At 49.5% G+C, this 20,363-nt stretch overlaps 1 long non-coding RNA gene across 3 annotated transcripts; it reads left to right on the top strand.

Annotated features, from left to right (window-relative positions):
- The first annotated feature begins 846 nt into the window (after positions 1 to 846).
- Positions 847 to 18,686, top strand: LOC124227326 (uncharacterized). 3 transcript variants are annotated; one of them, XR_006885450.1, is made up of 4 exons: positions 847 to 935; positions 1,994 to 2,214; positions 3,294 to 3,454; positions 17,822 to 18,686. It is a non-coding gene; the product is annotated as an uncharacterized LOC124227326 (long non-coding RNA). The 3 variants fall into 3 exon arrangements; XR_006885451.1 differs by lacking the exon at positions 17,822 to 18,686 and adding an exon at positions 5,945 to 5,979; XR_006885449.1 differs by lacking the exon at positions 17,822 to 18,686 and adding an exon at positions 3,682 to 3,873.
- The last annotated feature ends 1,677 nt before the right edge of the window (positions 18,687 to 20,363 follow it).

Below are 20,363 nucleotides of genomic sequence, written 5' to 3'. Positions count from 1 at the left end.
GGGTCCTGGCACACCCCCATGCAGAGGCCCTCCTCTCCTAAGGCTGTAACTGCTGCTGCCTCTGCTGCCACCGTCACTTGGGGCCCTGCTGTCTCTGGAAACATCCCCATCCGCGGAAGTCTCGTGAACAGCAAGGCTCTGGAGGAACTTGAGGTTTCTGTGAAGAGATAGGGTTGGGGGAGAGGACGGGTGGGTTGTGGGGGCTGCGCACTTTAGCCAAGAGGAGATCTGAGCCACAGGGCTCTGGGGTCTAAAAAACCGCTGGGGAGGAGATGACAGCCCCATGGCACCCTGGCTGGTCTCTGGGGACTTGGGCACCAGCCCCTCTTGTGGCATCTCTTCTGGGATCTGTGGATCCCCGAGTTCTGCAAAGCCACACGCCTCCCGAGCCGGGGGTCCGCAGGGTTAACCCAGGCTGCTAAAGGTAGTGCAGGGTCAGAGCAGGGGACAGAAGTAGAGTGCTCAATGCTGAGGGCCTACATCTGCAGACCCCGCAGTGGGCGAGGCCGCCCCTGCCTGCCTCTACAAGGAGCCGACCACGAAGAGTCTGGCGGCAGCAGACAGGGGAGACAGGACAGGAACGGCAGTGGAAGCTGCATGGCAGCAGCTGGTGGGGAGGGGCGAGTGGCCGCTTCTAGGAGCGACACAGGAGGCCATGGAGGGCGGTGCCAGGGGTGGCGGTGGTCGCCGGGGTCGCACTCACCAAGGATCTGCAGCACTTCCCGAGGAGGGGCCTGCAGGGGCCCGGAGGCGGCTCCGGGTCCTGGGCCCGCCCAGCGGGGAAGTTCGTTACAGGCCCCGCCCCGAGGCCCGTGGGCGTCAGCCTTCGCCCCTGTAAGTCCTCGCCCCGTCCCCACTCTTTCTCGGATTCCTGCGGACACTGACACCGGGACAGCCGGAGACCCCAAGCTGCGGCGACGGCTGAGTCCGGGGCGGTGGGCGAGCGGCCAGGGATGGGGCGTGGTCCCTGGGGGGAGCCGACGCGAGGGGCGGTGCGGGGTCTGAGGGTCGCGAGCGTCCAGCAGGGACCCCCGCTCCCCATCCACTGCGTCCCACCAAGGTCGCCGCTGCCCTCGGTCTTGCTAGGGCCAGCTGGCCGCGGACTGTCAGCCGGTGTGGCGTCCCCTCCCTCAGACCCCCGAATTCGGGACAAGCGGCTTCGGGGGTGGGGCCAAGTTCTGCCCAGAGCTGTCTCTCCCGGGCCGTGGTGAGGGGTGGTCTGGGGCCGGTTCTGCGGCAGGGGGCGCCAGGATCCTAGAGGATGCTGCGCACCCTGAATTAACCAAGACTTTCTCTGAGAACCAGCTAGAACCCCTGGGGCCTCTCTAGGAAAGCGAATGCCGCAGGTGGGGGTTGGGCTAAGGCGTGTCCTCAGTTGGGAGACGCCCCGCACAGCACTGCAGTCTCCCTCAGTGGGTGGAGCCCCCCATGGTGCACACTGGGAAAGCTTCTGATCCCTCAGGACCTCCGGTTCCCCCACCCACTCCCCGCCAGCCAGATGAGGGTGCCCTGGACCCTGCTTCTCTCTGCACTGCTCCCTGTTAAATTCTCTGGGGAGGAAAAAAAGGCCCAAACGAATTCTCCCCGGAGCAGCAACCTTGAGTCTAATTAGTGTTTAGGCTTCTCACTGAGAAATCGTTCAACATATTCTTCTGGGCCAGCGTAGATGGAGGGAGAGAAGGAGTCTAGGGTTTGGACAGGTGGGATTCCGGGAGAGCAGTGAGCAGGGGACGGCGAGGTGGGGGTGGGGTGAGAGTGGTAGTGGAGGTGCGCTCCACCTTTGGTTGAGGCCCCATCTACACACTTGTTGGCTTCCTCTCTCAGAGCACCAAGGCAGGGGGCAGGGGAGGAGATTTAACCCATCTGGCTCAGACCCCCTGGAAGGGAGACAGATTGTGCCTGTCTTGATGCCTCTGGACCCGCGCCCTATTGCTGGGTTCTCTGAGGCCCGGACCCTGACTGCTGATGTGTGTCACCCCCATGCCCACCCCAGGCATGTCCTCTTCTGTGAAGGTGCTGGGTCAGGCCCTCAGACTCCTGCAAGCTGGCTGATGCTCCCCTGAGGCTGTGCAGAGGAGGCTGACCATCCTGGACGGGCTGCTGGACTCTTCTGTGCAGTGGCTGAAGATGGACTTCATCGCTGGGCTCTCGGTCAGGCTCAAGGTCATCCCCCAGGTGCTGGCCTGTGCTGAGGTGGCCTGACTCCCGCCCCAGGTGAGATGTCTGCCCCTGCTGCTGGCTGCATCCCTCCCCAGGCCCTGACTCCACTGCGGGCCTCAGTACCCACCCAGAAACAGAGTAGAAATGTGCAATATCCCCTCTAGACAAGTGGGGCGCCCAGGGATCCAGCCCCATGGGAGCCAAGGAGCCTTGGTTTACACTCTCAAGCATGTGACTACCTTTGGGTGGACACACACGTCTGTCACTACTCTTGTCACACTTGTCACACACAGGCATTGAGCTAGTTGTGGATTGTGTGATGGAGCCAGCAAGACAACTCACCATAGCCCTGAGAACACTTTCTCAGACTCGCACATCAGAACACAGTCTTTTGTTCTCCCGAAGGTAGCACCCGAGGCCCCAGTTGGGTGTGGGTAGAAAAGAGGTCCCCTGATGCCTGCAGGTCACACTCATGGATAATAGAGGGTGAGCAGTTACCCTGCCTGTGTGCGCTGTTGTGCCCAAAGTATACAATGGACAACACAGACCCCTGTGCTCAGACATCTACACCAGGGACGCCAAGGGTGCTGCCTGCCTCCTGGGTGCTCATCCCTCTCTCCCCAACAGTACAGCCTCTACTCTGCCTTCATGGGTGCTTCCTGTAGTTTGTCCTGGACACCTCCTGGGATGTGACTCTGGGCCCCACAGTTGTCACGTCCCTCCTGGTCTCCTGCTACACCTTCCCTGAGCCCGCCTGTGCTGTGCTGCTGGCCTGCTTATGGGGCTGCATGCAGTGAGCCCTGGGGCTCCTGCTCTTGGGTAGGACTCTCGGGCCTTCCTGCCATGGTAGGGGCTGGAGTTCTGCTCTTCCTGGGGTCCCAAGGCACTTGCCTCTTGGGGATGTCCCTGACGTCAGCATTTCCTTCTTTGCATTCCAAGGGCTGTCCCTGTGTGTGTGTGTGGGGGGGGGGGGGGCCCTCATGCCTACCCTATTCTCCTGAGAGGCCAGGACACTTGGAGAAGTGCTCATGGCCTCAGGCCCTAGCCTCCATTTCCTGCTTCCCAAACCAGCCCAAACAGGGTGTGTGATCCACCAGTCTTTAGCCCTAATTCCTCCCATACCACTCTCCCAGCCCACGTCCACCCATGTCCTCTGGGATGAGGCAAAGCTGTGACCACCTCGGCATTCCCCTTGGCCAGCCAGGGTTCCTGCTGGACTTCATCTCCTGCCCCATCAGTCATTAAAGGTTTCACCTCTGCTGCTCCCATCACCATGGGCTTCAGGCAGATCCAGGTAGGCTCGCTAGTTGGCACTGGGGCACCTGCCATGTAGCGGGACTAAGACTGGGTCCTGATATGTGCCGGTCAGTCGATGTCTTGCTGTTCCACAGCTCGAAGCACGCAGTGCTCGAATGGTCTCCATTAATAAAATGACCTCTCGGGGGAGTTGATGGGTGAGGGGCAGATTGTACAACAGGTAATTTGAGGGACCAGTAATGACAGCCCCTGCTTTTGTTGTAGTTTTCCCGCCAGTGCGCTTGGTTCCCTCACACAATGGTTCTGTTCTGCTGCCTCTACTACGCACTCAGCGGCAGCCTTCACAGCTCATGAGCATCCTGCCAAAACTTTGACAAACAAGTGATTGTCCTGTACTCATTTAGCTAGATGATTTCATTTTTATGTTTTTTCCAATTTCTGTCGAATATATTTCAAATACCATGCTTCTTTATGTTTCTATTTAAAAATTTTGTTTTTCCTTTTTTTCCCCAAAGCCCCCAGTACATAGTTGTGTATTTTTAGTTGTGGGTCCTTCTAGTTTAGAGTGGCATGTGGGACGCCGCCTCAGTGTGGCCTGATGAGTGGTGCCATGTCCACACCCAGGATCCAAACCAGCGAAACCCTGGGCCACTGAAGCAGAGCACGAGAACTTAACCACTGGGCCACAGGGCCGGCCCCTATGTTTCTATTTAAACCTATATAAGGAGTACTAGATCAGTGATCATTGCTTATCTGAGGACGTCATTTAATCTCCTTCCCCTGGGTTTCATGTTCCTGGGGGCCAGGAGCTGTCTTGCTCCCCATCATGCCCGCCCAGCGCTGTGCTTGCCATGAAGCAGGTCAGTGCTCAGGTGGGTGGGCAGAAAGGACCCGAGCTGCATTGGACAAATGAAGCCGTGGGGCCTCTGGTGGCAGATGCCTGGGCACAGCCCTGCCTCATGACCTGGTGTCCGCACCTGGGCCTCTCCAAGGTGTGGTTCCCTCGTCCAGGCTCTGCTCCAGGCTGGCCTGTGACAGTCTTCCCTGATGGAGGGCAGTGACCAGATCAAAGCAAGAGGAGACGTGTGTGTGAGAATCAAGTAGCTGACACGTCTTCCCTCTCACTCTGTGCTGGGACTGGATTCACACTTTCTCTGTGTTTATATCTCACCACACCCCTGGCAGGGAGGTTTTGCATCATCATCTCCATTTAGAGAGGAGGAAAACCCCTTGGACATGTGTGGGTGAATGCAATTTATATATTTTGTATTCACAGATGTCAGGGGCAACTTGGGAAATGCTGTTTCGTGGGATGGTTTGTCCTTTATTCTGGAAACAACATCCTTCCTTTTTAGTGTCGAGAATGTTCCTTGATAAGATCATAATGTTCATAGAGGGTCCCTTCTTTATGCGTTCATACTTGGTGACCCTAGGCCCCCAAAGTCATTAAAACCTTGACTAGGTCATGACAGCCACCTCAGAGCCCCTAGACTGGGGTGGGGTCCTCCTCATCTGCCCAGGACAGAAGTGGAGGAGGTGGTGGTTGGAAGTGTCACCTGGCTAAGTAGCCGGGACTTCTGTGGCACCAGCACCTCGGCCACCTTGGTCCTGGTGAGCAGCGTGTGCACCTGGGGAGTGTATTGTGGTTGGTGAAGGTCACGTAAACTGAAGGGGACAGGGGAAGATTGGTATCAAGAACAGGTACACACCTTTTTGACAAATCCGGAATATCTTTGTGTTTGATCACTCGTGAAAGGTACATTAAAGCCTGATGAATTTTAATAGACACATACCCTGAAATATTACTGCAAAAATACTGAATTTTTCACGATCCTTCTTACTTTGCCCGTTGGTTGCGCTGATGCACATTTATGTCTGTTATCTGATTCATAGTGTGAGATTAGACTCAGGGTCAACAGCAGGCTTTTAAAAACACTGTCGGATTCTTTTCAGTTTTATTCTTAAGGCATCTGTCACTTCTGGAATCCACTCCAATGACAAGGAGGAGAGTCATTCCAGTGCTGGTGAAACAGAACCCTCAGAAGTTTTTAGTTTTAAAACTGGGAATCAGGAAGATTCATTCTTCGTGATGGCAAATATTTATTTATTAATACTTTGGTTTTTTACCAACTGATGCTTTTGAAAGAGATATCGTTAATTGGGCTATTTGACTTTGACGTCGTCTTTGGGGGTGGAGCAGTAATAAATGTGGGTCCACTTTCGTACTCAGGGTGCAGATCCATGTGATCTGAATTCTTACACTTCTTTTCCATTTGATGACTTCCCTGTGCTCCCCTCTCCCCCAGTTTTTCCTTGAAACTCTACTTTCATTTCTTTTGGGTGTATACCTAGGAGTGGAATTGCTGGGTCATATGGAAACTCTCTATTTCACTATTTGAATACCTGCAAGACTTTTTCCCAAAGTGACTGCACCATTTCACATTCCTGCCAGCCGTGTCTGAGGGTTCCAGTTTCTCCACATCCTCACCAATACTTATCATCGGTCTTTTTTTTTTTTTTGAGGAAGATTAGCCCTGAGCTAACATCTGCCACCAATCCTCCTCTTCTTGCTGAGGAAGACTGGCCCTGAGCTAACATCCATCCCCATCTTCCTATACTTTATATGTGGGATGTCTACCACAGCACGGCTCGTCAAGTGGTGCCATGTCCACACCCGGGATCCGAACTGGTGAACCTCTGGTCACTAAAGCGGAACGTGTGAACTTAACCTCTGTGCCACTGGGCTGGCCCCTCAGCGGTCTTTTGATTTTAGCCATCCTATGAGTGTGAAATGATATCTCACTGTGTTTTGTTTTTTTTTAAAGAAGAAGATGAGCTCTGAGCTAACTACTGCCAATCCTCCTCTTTTTGCTGAGGAAGACTGGCCCAGAGCTACATCTGTACCTGCTCATCTTCCTCTACTTTATACGTGGGATGCCTACCACAGCATGGCTTTTGCCAAGTGGTGCCATGTCTGCACCCAGGATCTGAACCCACGAACCCTGGGCCGCTGAGAAGCAGAACATGTGCACTTAACCGCTGTACCACCAGGCTGTCCCCTCACTGCAGTTTTGATTTGTAATTCTCTGATGGCTCATGATGTTGGCCATTTTTTCATGTGCTTAATGGCCATCTGCATGTCTTCTTTGGAGAAATGACTGTTCAACTCATTGACCCATTTTTTAATTGGATTATTTGTCTTTTTATAACTGAGCTGTCATAGTTCTTTATATATTCTAGATGTTTCTTATCAGATATATAGGTTGCAATTTTTTCTCTATATTGTGGATTGTCTTTTCATGACGTTCTTAATGGTGTCCTTTGAATCCCCAAAGTTTTGCATTTTAATGATGTCTATGCATAATAGAATCTTACTATTGGAAATGATTTAAACATTAAATCATATCCTCATCAATACTTTGGTTCTATAAATTAAAATCCAACATGAAAGGGTCAGGTAAAGATTTCAATCAGTTCATTTCAAGATTTGCTATAGATCCAAACGACCACATCAGGGAAGATATCATTCCCCTGGTCAGATATTTCTTAATTATCCTCTTAGTGGGATGGAATCAGTAATCATAGCCCCTCTCTCATATCTGATATTAGTAATTTGTGTTTCTTTCTTTTTTCCTTAGCCTGACTAGAGATTTATCCATTTAAAAAAAATCTTTTTAAATAACTAGTTTTGGTTATATTGATTTCTCATTTTCAATGTCATTAATTTCTGCTGTAAATTTTATCATTTCCTTTCTTCTGTTTGCTTTAGGCTTACTGTTTACTTTAGGCTTCTGTTTGCTTTAGTTTAAATTATTGTTTCAGATCTTTCTATTTTCTAATCTGTGAATTCAGTGCTGTAAATTTCCCTCTACTTCTTTCATTTCATTCCGCACATTTTGATAAGTTGTGTATTCATTTTCATTTAGTGGAAAATAGTTGAAATATTTCTTGAGACTCCTTTTTTTATCCATATGTTGTTTAATCTCCAAGTCCTTTGGGATTTTCCAGCTATTTTTCTGCTCTTGTTTTCTCCTTTAACGTTCTTTGTGGTCTGAGAACATACTTTGTATGGTTTCTGTTTTAAATTTGTTGAGGTGTGGGGATTTTTTCACCCAAATTGTGGTCCAAATTCTGCTTTTGTTGGATGCGATATTTTATAAATGTTATTTAGATCCAGTTGATGGATGACACTCTTCAGTTCATCCTTACTGAGTTTCTGCCTGCTGCATCTATCAGTTACTGAAAGAGCAGTGTTCAGTGCTGGAGCAGTGGATTTGTCCATTTCTGTATCTATCCACTATGATAATGGATTTGTCTATTTCTATATCTATCCGCTGTGATATTAGATTTGTCTATTTCTATATCTATCCACTAATAGTGGATTTGTCTATTTCTGTATCCACTATGATAGTGGATTTGTCTATTTCTCCTTGCAGTTTTATCAGGTTTTGCCTCACATGTTTTGACGTTCTGTTGTTAGATGCATGTATGTTAAGGATTGTTATATCTTCTTGGAGAATTGACCCCTTTAACATTATGGGATGTCTTTCTAGCCCTTAGAATTTTCCTTGTTCTGATGTCTGCTTTGTCTGAAATTAATATAGCTATTCTAGCTTTCTTTGGATTTGTGTTAGCCTGCCTTATCTTATTCTGTCCCTTTACTTCTAACCTATCTGTGTCTTTATTATTAAAGTGGATTTCTTATAGACAGCATATAGTTGGGTCTTATTTTTAATCCATTCTTAGGGTCTCTGTGTCATATTTAGACCATTCCTATTTAAAGGACTCCTGATATAGATGGATTAATATCCACCATATTTGTAACTGTTTTCTGTCCATTGCTCTTGTGCTTTTTTTCTATTGCCTTCTCTCTTTTGTTTTTTTTTAAAGATTGGCACCTGAGCTAACAACTGTTGCCAATCTTCTCTTTTTTTTTTTCTGCTTTTTCTCCCCAAATCCCCCCAGTACATAGTTGTGTGTGTATATATATATTTTTAGTTGTGAGTCCTTCTAGTTGTGGCATGTGGGACGCCGCCTCAGTGTGGCCTGATGAGCGGTGCCATGTCCGCGCCCAGGATCCAAACCAGCAAAACCCTGGGCTACTGAAGCGGAGTGTGCAAACTTAACCACTCGGCCATGGGGTCGGCCTCATGCCTTTTCTGGTTTTAACTGAGCATTTTATACAATTCCATTTTTTCTCCTCTTTTAGCATATCAAGTATACTTTTTAAAAAGTTTTTACGTGGTTTCCTTAGAGTTTACAATATAAATTTACAACTAACTTTATTTCACTTTGAAATAACATTCTGTTTCCTCATCTTAGTACAGGTGCCTTAGAGTCTTCCCAGTTCCTTCCTCCCGTCCCCTATAAAATGGCTCCCGCACCTTTCACTTATCCATAAACCATTATCACTAAATGTAATATGTTTTTTGCAATTATTATTTTGAGAAAATGTATCTGTTAGATCAGTTAAGAATAGGAAAAATGAAAACTAAACAATAGTGGCCGGCCCGGCGGTGCAGTGGTTAAGTGTGCACATTCCGCTTAGGCGGCCAGGGGTCGTCGGTTGGGATCCCAGGTGCGGACGTGGCACCACTTGGCACGCCATGCTATGGTAGGCGTCCCACATATAAAGCAGAGGAAGAAGGGCACGGATGTTCGCTCAGGGCCAGTCTTCCTCAGCAAAAAGTGGAGGATTGGCTACAGATGTTAGCTCAGGGCTAATCTTCCTCAAAAAAAAAAAAAAACTAAACAATATTTTATTTTACCTTCATTTATTCCTTCTCTGCATTCTTCCTTTCTTTATTAGACCTGAGTTTCTGACCTACATCATTTTCCTTCTGTGAAGGACTTCTTTTTAACATTTCTTGCAAGGCAGATCTGTTGGAGACAAATTTAGTTTTTATTTATCTTAGAATGTCTCTATTTATCCTTTACTTTTGAAGGAGGAATTTGATGGGTACAGAATTCTAGGTTGGTGGGGTTTTTTCTTTCAACGCTAAATATTTCACTCCACTCTCTTCTTGCTTGCACGGTTTGTAAAGAGGAATTCAATATAATGCTTTACTGGTTCCTCTACAGATAAGATTCCCACCCTCCCCCTGCCTTCTTTCAAGGTTTTCTCTTTGTCCCTGATTTTCTCAAGTTTGAATGTGATATACAAATGTGTTGAACACTTGGTATTTATCCTGCTTGGTGTTCTCTGAGATTCCTGGGACTGTGGTTTGATGTATATGAAATAAAAATTTTCATTCATTCTTACTTCAAATATTTCTTCTATACCTTTCATTCCTCCCTCCCTCCCTTCCTTTCTTCCTTTTGTATCCCTTTACCTGGATGTTACACCTTTTGTAATTATACCACAATTCCTGGGTATTGTTTTCTATTTTCTTCAGAATTTTTCCCTTGATTTAGTTTGAGAAGTTTCTGTTGACAGGTCTTCAAGCTCACTGATTCTTTGCTCAGTCATGTCCAGTCTATTCATGAGCTCATCGAAAGCAGTCTCCATTTTTGTTACAGTGTTTTTTATTTCTACCATTTTCTTTTGATTCGTTCTTAGAATTTTCATTTCTCTGCTTAGACTGGCCATCAGCTCTTGCATGTTGTCACTTACTCCTTTGGAGCCCTTAGCATATTAATTATACCTATTTTAAGTTCTCAGTCTATTAATTCCAAAATCTCTGTCATATTTCAGTCTGATTCTACTGCTTGCTCTGTCTCTTCAAACTGTGCTTTTTGCCTTTTTGTATGCTTTGTAATTTTTGGTTGAAAGCTGGACATGATGTATTATGTCTAAACACCTGAGGTAAATAGGCCTTGTAGGGGATCAGAATTGGCCACCCCAAATGTGTCTCTTTGGCTTAATTATTAAAAAAAAATTTTTTTTTTAAGATTTAAAAAATTTTTTTCCTTTTTCTCCCCAAAGCCCCCCGGCACACAGCTGTATATCTTTAGTTGTGGGTCCTTCCAGCTGCAGCATGTGGGATGCCGCCCCAGCACTGCCCGATGAGCAGCGCCATGTGTGCACCCAGGACCTGTGGAACCCTGGGCCGCTGCAGTGGAGCGCTCAAACCCAACCACTCAGCCATAGGGCCAGCGCCATGGCTTAATTATTTTTAAGAACAAAAAGACTCTGAAAGAAACTTTGACCTTCCCCCCAACTGCCTAAAAGAATTTAAGATAGAAAGCCTGTTCCAGGAAGGAGCTAATAATAAGATAACTGTAACGTGATGTAAAATGTGTCTCTCAGGTCACATTGTCTATGGTTGGCCCATTTGCATTTCCATCTCCATGTAAGTTGCCTTCTTCTCCCTTGAAGTCCCAAACCACTACCCCCAACATCCTCCTTTGTCTTTAGCTAAAAATAGTATTTAAGGTGACGGCTTTGGCCATTCTAGCAAGTTACTCGATTTTCCTGGGTTTCTCCCACGTATATATGTTATAAAGCTTTGTTTGTTTTTCTCCTGTTATTCTGTCTCATGTCAATTTAATTCTTAGCCCAGCCAGAAGGACCTAGAGGGTAGAGGAATTGTCTTCCTCCCATACAGCCTTTAATGTGAGTTTTTGATGTTCTAGGAGTTAAGCCATGTTTACTGTTTGCTGCTCACCACAGGTGTCATAAACTCGGATTTCCTCTGGCGTCCTCTGGTTCTACGAGGTTTTTTGTTCTGTATTTTGTCTCCCCGGTTCTCTTTGAGTTTCTGTTGATACTTCTTTTTCAGTCAGATCTGAGACTGGAAGCTCTTTGAGTTGAAATGCCATGGTGACCCAAGAGCCCTGTTGATGCCGTGGGAGGGTGTGAGGGAGGAGGAGTGTTCTGGACTTCTACTATTAGATCCCAATCCATCACTGAGCCTGTGTCCCTGGGATTTGACTTTACGAGTGCTTTTGAGATGTTTTTTCCCTGTTAGGCGAGAGAATGCTCAGGGGAGCTGGAGTTGGGTAACTCTTTTCCTCCACATGGAAAGCTAGAAGGGCTGGATTTGTCTATTTCCCTTCCCCAGGCCAGTGATGCTCTGGTGGAAGCCAAGGTGTTTGCTCTGGGAAAACAGTTTCCTTGAGGGAAGGCTTTCTCCAGGAGAACAGACTGCTTTGGGAGTATTTCAAAATGGTTGCTCTTTTCTCCCTGCCAGAAGCATGAAGGAGTTTTCTTTGATCTTCACCCTGAGAATGTGGTGGGGCTACTGGAGGTGAAACTCATGAAAGTGTGGAGGCCCCGTAAGACTGGGCCCCCTGGAGTTTTTAACTTTCAAGCTTGTCCACACTGAGCTTCCAGTAGTCATCAATTACAGTTTTGCTGCCCAGATCCTGGCTCCAGCAGAGGCCTCTGCTCCATGAAGCTGTAATTCTCTGTATTCACCTGTCTCTTCAATTTTTGTGGTGATAGTTTGCCCTGTGACTTCAATTCTCTGATGGATTTAAGAAGAACTGTTGACTTTTAGTTTGTTCAGCTTTTCTCTTGTTGTGATGGCAGGATGATGATCTCTAAGCCCATACATCTTGGACCCACAAAGTAGAAGTCTTTTAATCTTTATAACTAAAATGAACTAATTGTAGCTTGTTTCCTCCACAGATATTTCCTTTTCATTCCTATTTTTGGAAAAGGGAAGAGATGTCTTCAGGCAGTCCTTCTGCTTTTTTAAAGCAAGATGTCACAAAATGCTCAGGGACATGTCCCACCCTAGAATTAAAGCTTTCCTTGTTTGCCCCGGCCCAGAAGCTTTGATGTCAGGTCCATACAGTGTAGGTTAGACATGTATGTGGGTGGTTTGTCTAGGACTCTAAAAGAAAAACGTCCAAAAAGAAATTGCTACATTAGAAAAGACTAAATGTGTTGATTCCTGGTGTCCAGTAGGGATAATCCAGCCACTTCAGGTCAGAGACTTGGTCGGGGGGGAAGCAGCAGTTCCAACCAGCAAAGATGTCTCCCTGTCGACCCCTCCCCTGGGCCCATTTTATCCTGAGATGCAACGTTTCAACTCAAAACACACCTTTAATAATCTGAGGTCGGCCCTTGTAGCCATCCAGTTGTGTCCTCTCCTCACCCCGTTAGCTGGGCCACGGGAACCTGTAAACAGTTAGGTCTGTCCTCCCCTGTCACCACTCACACAGTCGGTGCTTTTCCACTTGATCTCCAGAGCACAGACACATGGGAATTACACAAAGGAACAAAGACAGGCTTTATTGTAAGTTATGGGGAAGACACAAGGGTTCCGGGAGGAAAATGGGGAGAGGGGAATGGTCCACTGTAGGCAGCAGGGGGTGTCCTTCCTGCTCCAAGACTGGAGGGAAACCTGCCAGGCACCTCTGTCTACTGTCCTGAGGGCTCTGACCCCTGGGATGGACAACAGCCTCTGACCACCCACCTTTGGGGAAAACTGCAGGGCAGGGGGTGGGGGTGGAACGCTGCGTCTCTGGTGCCCACTTTGCTCCAGGATCACAGAGGTTAGGTTTAGATTTGGTTTCTCACATGAACAAGTACACATACAGTCCAGCCTGGGAAGAGGGTGGACGCTGGCTGCTTCTTGAGGAAGCAGTTCACTCGGGCCCATTTTCACCTCTTACACCCCAAGGGAGTGGATCCTGGAGGAAAATGAGTCGGTTAGTGGCCCAAAAGTTTTCTGTCCAACCAAGCCCTGGGCAGGTGATGAGGTGACCCTAACAGCAAGGCTGCTCCTCACTATGCCCGCTACAGAGGCAGGGCTGCTAAGAGTAGGGGTGGGGGTGGACGCCCCCCTAAAGGCAGCCCTGCTGGCACTGGGGCTGGGCCCTCGGCTGGAAGTAACGGGGCTCTGCCTGGTGGGGGTCCCTGGGGATGTGACTTAAGGAGGAGCAGTAGTAAAACCCAGGGTTCTTCTTAGTGCTGGGTCCTGTGGTCACCATGGGGTCACTCTGGTGAGGGGCGCCCCAGGTGTTCAGGCCCAAGCTTCCCCCGTAGTGGTGTGTGGTACTTGGGGCCCCGTTTGTCTGTGTCTGTGCTGTAATGCTGAGTGCTCCAAAGGAACAGCTCAGACCTGAGACAGACAGCCTCTCTGCTCCCAAAACCCATAGGTGCTGCTGAAACCTGCAACCTGAAGGGGGCTAGGCTGATGCTGTTAAAGGTTGAACAGTGCTGCCAAATGTGGGGCCCAGCATTGGTCACAGCACTGGGCATGTAGGTGGCAGCTGCAAAGCCAGAGGCAATAGCTATGCCAGAGGGGAAGATAGCTGGGGTGGCAGCAAAGGGTGGCCAGGTGCTCCTGTGGGTGCCCAAGCTGGAAGGTGTGCATAATGAACCCCCAAAAGCTGCCCGTGTGCTGCTGCTCAAGGCTGGCTGGCCTGGAGCAGAGGTTGGGGCCCGGGCTGGGGCTGGAGCTGCCCCTTTTCCATACTGGAGAGAGCTGTGGAAGGTGGCAGCTCTGTGCTCCTGCCCATCAGGGGCCCCAAACATGGGCTGGGCAGTGGCGCCAGGGTTAATGGAAAGTTTCAGAGTTGGGGTGGGACCCCAGAACATCAGTGCAGGCAGGCTGGTGCTGACTGTGACTGAGGCCGTGCTGTCACTGGGGAGCATCTCAAGGACCTGGAAGGACGGGAAGAAGCTCCCAGTGGAGCCAGGGGGAGGCCCCAAGATGAGAGCTGAGAAGGTAGCCAGGGGGGTGACCTCAGTGTCAGAAGCTAGCTGGGGAGCCAGGCCTGTACATGTGCTCGTTGAGGGGCTGGAATTGACAGCAGAAGTGATTGGCGGGCCCATGGAGGGAGCTGAGTGCTCCAAAGGAACAGCTCAGACCTGAGACAGACAGCCTCTCTGCTCCCAAAACCCATAGGTGCTGCTGAAACCTGCAACCTGAAGGGGGCTAGGCTGATGCTGTTAAAGGTTGAACAGTGCTGCCAAATGTGGGGCCCAGCATTGGTCACAGCCCTGGGCATGTAGGTGGCAGCTGCAAAGCCAGAGTGATGGGAGGGGGACTCTGTGAGGTGGAGACAGGAGAGTCTATACACGTGGGTGTGGGGCACTCCATTCTGGAGGTGGTGGGAGCTGCAGGGAAGGCAGAACTGGCATCTGCTGCAGCTGGGACTCAGGTCTTGGGTTGCAAATGGCCTCCCCCCCATTCAGAGGGGGCTCCCAGATGGGCTTCAACATGAAGCGGGGAGGGGACCCTGCAGCAGCTGTAGGGCGGGCCATTCAGAAGTTGGGCTTCTGACTGCATACTGCAAGCCTGGTTCAGGGGAGGGAACAGGGGCCCAGGGGTTTGGGGGCCTAGCAGACAGGTCAGCCCTGCCTGATCCTGGGGAGGAGGTAGGGGTCAGCAAGAACCGGGCTGAGGGCAGCGAGTGTGAAGAGGAGCCTGGGAGGGGCTCTGACAGAGAGAAGGGGGGGGCTTGGTGAACTGCGCTTCCTCCAAGTCAAAGGATGCACGAAAGTAGCCACACCAGCAGATTCCAGGATGCCCACTGGGCCCAGGGAGTCCTGGGTCTCCCTGCGTCTCTCCGGCTGTGGAGTCATGCTGGGGGCTGGAGGGCCAGCTGGTGGAGGAGCAGTCTCAGCAGCAGGCACGGGGACAGAACAGGACGGCTGTGTGGGGCCACCATCCCGGAGGACCTCAGTCTCACCCTGCAATGCTCTCTATGCACTGGAGTGCTGTTTCTTTCTGCAAGTCTGTGTCTGCAGCAGCGACTCAAAAACCCAACTTGGGGTGGTGGCAGCCTTGGAGGGTCCCCTCTTCTGTGTGACAGCAGAGGAATCTTGTGTTTTCGGGGCCTGGAACTGTCAGATGTGGGCGAGCAGTTCCTCCGGGTTTGTTTCTGCCCTCTTGTTGTCTCTGCGTCCTTTCCATGCTGGGTCTTCCCCTGGGAAAGCACCGAAGCCGCAGAGGGAGACTGAGGGGGCTTCTCGCTCACTTTCTTTGAGGACCTCTGGGGCAGCCGGGCGTGGGATGTGGCCGGACTCCTCCTCCTCTGCCCTGGCAGGAACCCACAGGAGCTGTGTGAGCTTCTGATGGGATTTCCTTCGTAGCAGGAGCTCATACAAGAGGTCTGGGGTTTCTGGTTGGATCCATCTTCTGAGCTCATGGTGTGGAGGTTTCTCTGCAGAGGTCCAGGCTTGGGCATGTAGGAAGAGAGGCCTCCCTGGACCCCAAGGGGCCTAAATGCAAAAGGTGCACCCCTAGAGTCATCAGGGCCCCTCCCCTGATCGTCCTACCTCTCTGTGACTGTGGGGTCTTCCTCCTGCTTGGCCATCCCTTTCCTGCTCTCTTCCAGGGCCCTGACACAGTCTTCTTTGTGCAGGAGTCTTGCACACACCTGGGTGTCATGGGCGGCATGGGTTGGTCTCCCTGCTCCCAGACCACACAGAGAGTCTTTGCCCACGGCAGATTCTGAGCTGCAGGACATCTTGGAGGTGTCAGCGGACAGCTCTGCCTTCCTCTGATGGCCATGCCTACAGATTGATGTAAGGACCCCCAGAAAGGAGCACAGGCCTTGCCGGATCATGGCAGATTGTCTGGGAGTTGCTTTGAAAAAGCACAGATGCGAAGTCTCTGGATACCTGTAGGATGGCCTGTGAGTGGATGGCTGGGCATGGACAGCTGGGTGACCCAGGTTGGCCGAGGGAAGTTGGTGGGTGCGGTGAAGGCGCTGGATGCGGCGGAGCCCTCTTGGTAGCTGCTGTCCCCCTGATGCCCGGGAAGCGAGGGAGGGGCACAGTCTGCCCAGGTAACCGCCCATAGAGCACTTGGGCGAGCTCTGCCCCTCCATATAGACCTGAGCTCGGGGCCTTCTCCTTCAGCTGGCTACTGGGCCAAAGGCCAAGTGCGCACCGTTTGGCCTTTTGCTGAGGTGCGGCTTTGGAAGGCGTTAGGGAAGATCGGGCGCACGTGCGCGGGGCCGCGAGGGACGGTTGCGCTTGCACGGGGCCGCGAGGGGTGGGCGCGCGCGCAAAGATTCTGGAGGGAGGGGCGCATGCGCAGAAAATGCGCGAGTTTCTGGGGCGAGCAAAGGTGAGGATCCACACCGGAGCCTCGGGCACTTCTAGATGTCCTGGGGGCTGAGTGTTGGAGGTATTTACCTCGTAGGTAATGAGTTTACTGGCAAGGCATTGGCCCCTTTTCCTTTGGCGGGACCCCAGAACTGTCAGGGAGCAGTCCAGGATGCGTTTCTTTATCCAGTAGAGCGGGAACTTATAGGGAGCAGTGCTTCTGGTTCAGCAGCCCCTGCTCCAGGTGGCAGCTTTGGGATCAGCACCTGTGCGTTCTCCTGCCCTTTCCCCTGGGAACATTGGAGGGGAGAGCCGCTAAGAACGAAGTGCCCACACCACCCATATCCTGCAGGGGTGACACAAGGGGAGGCCAGGGGAGGCCTGGAGGGACATTCTAATGACCCAACAGTCCCACTCCTAAGAAATTAACCAAGAGAAACAAAACTTATGTTCTCACAAAAACCTATATGTGAAATGTTTTGGCTGCCTCATTCATATTTTCTAAATATAGGACTATTGAGGTTTTCTAATTTTTCATGGGTAAGCTTTAATTCTCTTTTAGTTGTGTTCTGGAAAGAACATTGTGTATTAATTGTTTCATGGTCTAACTAGAGTTAATATTGTGCCAATTCAAGTGACAAGATGACCTTAAGTTTCCCCTCAGCTTGACTCAACTTTAGTCAGACTTCTTCCTGGCTCCAGGCACCTGCCCTCCCTTTTCTTAAAGCATTTACTTTAGGAAATTTGTGGGGCTGGCCCCGTGGCCAAGTGGTTAAGTTTGCATGCTCCAGTTCAGCGGCCCAGGGTTTCACTGGTTCGGATCCTGGGCACGGACATGAGACTGCTCATCAGGCCGTGCTGAGGTGGCGTCCCACATAGCACACCCAGAGGCACTCACAGTTACACAGCTAGAATATACAACTATGTGTGTGTGGGGGGCTGTGATTAAAGAAAAAAACATTTGTCGTTGTAAATACTTTCTCTGCCCCTTTGAGATGTAAATATTTAAAAAACTTTTGGCCAGTTTTACAACCCAGGGATGTATGTCTCAAGGAGCTGGGAGCCATCCCTTTGAGATGGAATCATCATGGAAGATAGTGTCCCAACTCCCTGTCTTGTCGGAGGGCAGGAGCTTAACCCTGACGGGTACTGAATAGCCAGCACAGATGTCCTAGTCACAGAAAGACCACAGCCACCTCAGGAGCGACTGCATGCACGGCGCACGCCCCAGAGATCAGCCTCCCCTCAGCATTTGCAAACTCTCCTACCTTTTGCTTCAGTGAAGTTGAGCTCAGACTGAGTCCTTATGGCAACAGTCTTTTTTTTTTTTTTTGAGGAAGATTAGCCCTGAGCTAACTGTGCTAATCCTCCTCTTTTTGCTGAGGAAGACTGGCCCTGAGCTAATATCCATGCCCATCTCCCTCTACTTTATATGTGGGGCGCCTACCACAGAATGGTGTGCCAAGCGGTGCCATGTCTGCACTCGGGATCTGAACCCGCGAACCCCGGGCCGCTGAAGCTGAACATGTGCACTCAACTGCTGCGCCACCAGGCCAGCCCTGCAACAGTCTTGAATAACAAGGTCCTTGCCTGTTTAACTGCATTGGGTGCAAGTTTTGCTTTGACAAAAGTAAAATATAGAAGCCTTTCGGCAATATATGTTCTTCTCCCCTCTGCTTCTCCTGTTGGAGTTGTCGTATGAATCACGTCAACATGAATTGAATGGCACTCCCCGAGCCTGTGGTAGAATTTGTTCCTTCTAAAGTCATGCGTATATCAAAAGACTGTCGGAAGAGGAAATCAGCTGTCTCCTCCATCCCCATTCTTCCCCTTCTGTGGCTCCTCCTTTGTTCCTGAAGTTCCCAGCTTCCCTCTGGTATCATTTCCCTGTAGCCTGAAGAAGCTCCTTTCCCATCATTTTATTCCTAGTTTCCTTTCATCTTCATCAACCTTTGTTTTGTTTTCATTTTTGTTTTGCCTTCAATCTTTAAGAATATCTTTGCTGCACATAGTATCTTGAGTTGATAGATCTTTTCTTTCAGTCCTTTAAAGATGTTACTCCAGTCTCTTCTATGCTCTGTTTTCTGAAGAGAAATCATAGACCTTGAAATTGATGTATTTTTGTATATGTCATTTTTCTCTGTCTTCAAGATTTTTCTTTGTCTTTGATTTTTAGCAGATTGATAATGATGTGTCAGGTTGAGGGTTTTCTGAGCTTCTTAGATGTGTTTCACAAATTTGTGAAGTTTTCAGCCCTTTTCCCCTCTTATGTTTTCTTCTTTTTTTTTAAAGGTTTTTTTTTTTTTAGATTTTTATTTTTTCTTTTTCTCCCCAAAGCACCCCCGGTACATAGTTATATGTTTTTAGTTGTGGGTCCTTCTAGTGGTGGCATGTGGGATGCCGCCTCAGCATGCCTTGATGAGTGGTCCCATGTCCGTGCCCAGGATCCGAACCAGTGAAACCCTGGGCTGCCGAAGTGGAACGTGTGAACTTAACCACTTGGCCATGGGGCCGACCCCTTATGTTTTCTTCTGCACCATTCTCCTTCATCCAGGAACTCCAGTGGCATGGAAATTAAAACTTTTGATGTCCTGCACATCTCTGAGGCCCTGTGAATTTTTATTTAATCTTTTTTCTCTGTTTTTCAGATTGTCCCATTTCTGTTGCTCTGTCTTTAAGTTCACGAATCTTTCCTGTGTTTTCTTCCTCCTGTTATTGAGCCTATCTAGTGAATTTTTACTTTCAATAGTGAATGTTAAGTTCTAAAATTTCCACTTGCCACTTTTGCCTATTGTGTATTGCTGTGTTGAGAACTTGTTTCTTTCTGTGAATTTCAAGGATATTTGCCCTTGCTACATTGAGCATGGTTATAACAGCTGCTTTGTCTGATAATTCCTTCATTTCAGGGCTGGATCAGTTGATTGTCTTTTCTCTTGAGAAACAGTCTGATTTTCTTGTTCCTTGTGTGTTATGTTGTATAATTTTGGATGGAATCCTGGACAGTTTACTCATTATGTTATGAGACCCTGGTTTCTATTAAAATCCTCTAAAGAATGTTCATATTTCTTTTTCTCGTTTTATTGGGTGATCAGCACAGTGAAAGTCACACTGTACATTCTGTCCTGCCTTTTGTGAACACTTCTAGTCTCAGTGCAGTTTTCATGCCATTTGCTGAACTGTTTGTGTCCACATGTCACACACACCACTCAGGAGCTGCTACTGTCACCACTGGCTTCCGGCAGATCAAGGTAGGCACACTGTTGAGCACCAGGGCACCTGCAGGGTAGCAGGACCAAGGCTGGGTCCTGATATGTGTGGGTCAGTCGACATCTTGCTGTTCCAGAACTGGAAGCACGTGGTGCTCGCATGCATTTCCATAAATAAAGTGACCCCTCAGGGGAGCTGTTGGGTGAAGGTCAGATTGTGCAACAGGTAGTTTGGGGAGAGGTAATGACGGCCCCCGCTCTGGGTGGAGTTTCCTGCCAGTGCGCTTGGTTCCCTCACGCAGTGGTTCTGTTCTGCTGCCTCTACTGCACACTCAGCCGGCAGCCTTCACAGGTCACGAGCGTCCTGCCAAGATTTCCACAAGCAAATGCTTCCCCCGCTTCAGGAGATAAAGCACATGCTGCTGTTCCAGCTTCTTCACAGGGTTTTGCCTCCTCCTAGCAACGGTCACAGCAACAATGTCTGCAAGTTGAATGAGCATCTGAAATGCTCACCTAGCTAGATGATTTCCTTTTTATGGTTTTTCCAATTCCTTTTGAATATGTTTCAAATGCCCTGCTTCTTTATGTTTCTATTTAAACCTCTATAAGAAGCACTAGGTCAGCGATCACTGGTTATCTGAGAACGTCATTGGTTCTCCTTTCCCTGGGTTTGACGTTGCTGGGGGCAGGAGCTGTCTTGCTCCCAATCATGGCCCCCAGCGCTGTGCTTGGTACAAAGCAGGTCAGCGCTCAGGTGGGTGTGCACAATGGACCCGAGCTGCCTTGTA

Source organism: Equus quagga, chromosome 15 (assembly GCF_021613505.1).
Source record: "Equus quagga isolate Etosha38 chromosome 15, UCLA_HA_Equagga_1.0, whole genome shotgun sequence".
Classification (NCBI taxonomy): domain Eukaryota; kingdom Metazoa; phylum Chordata; class Mammalia; order Perissodactyla; family Equidae; genus Equus; species Equus quagga.
This window is presented reverse-complemented; position numbering and strand designations above follow the sequence as displayed.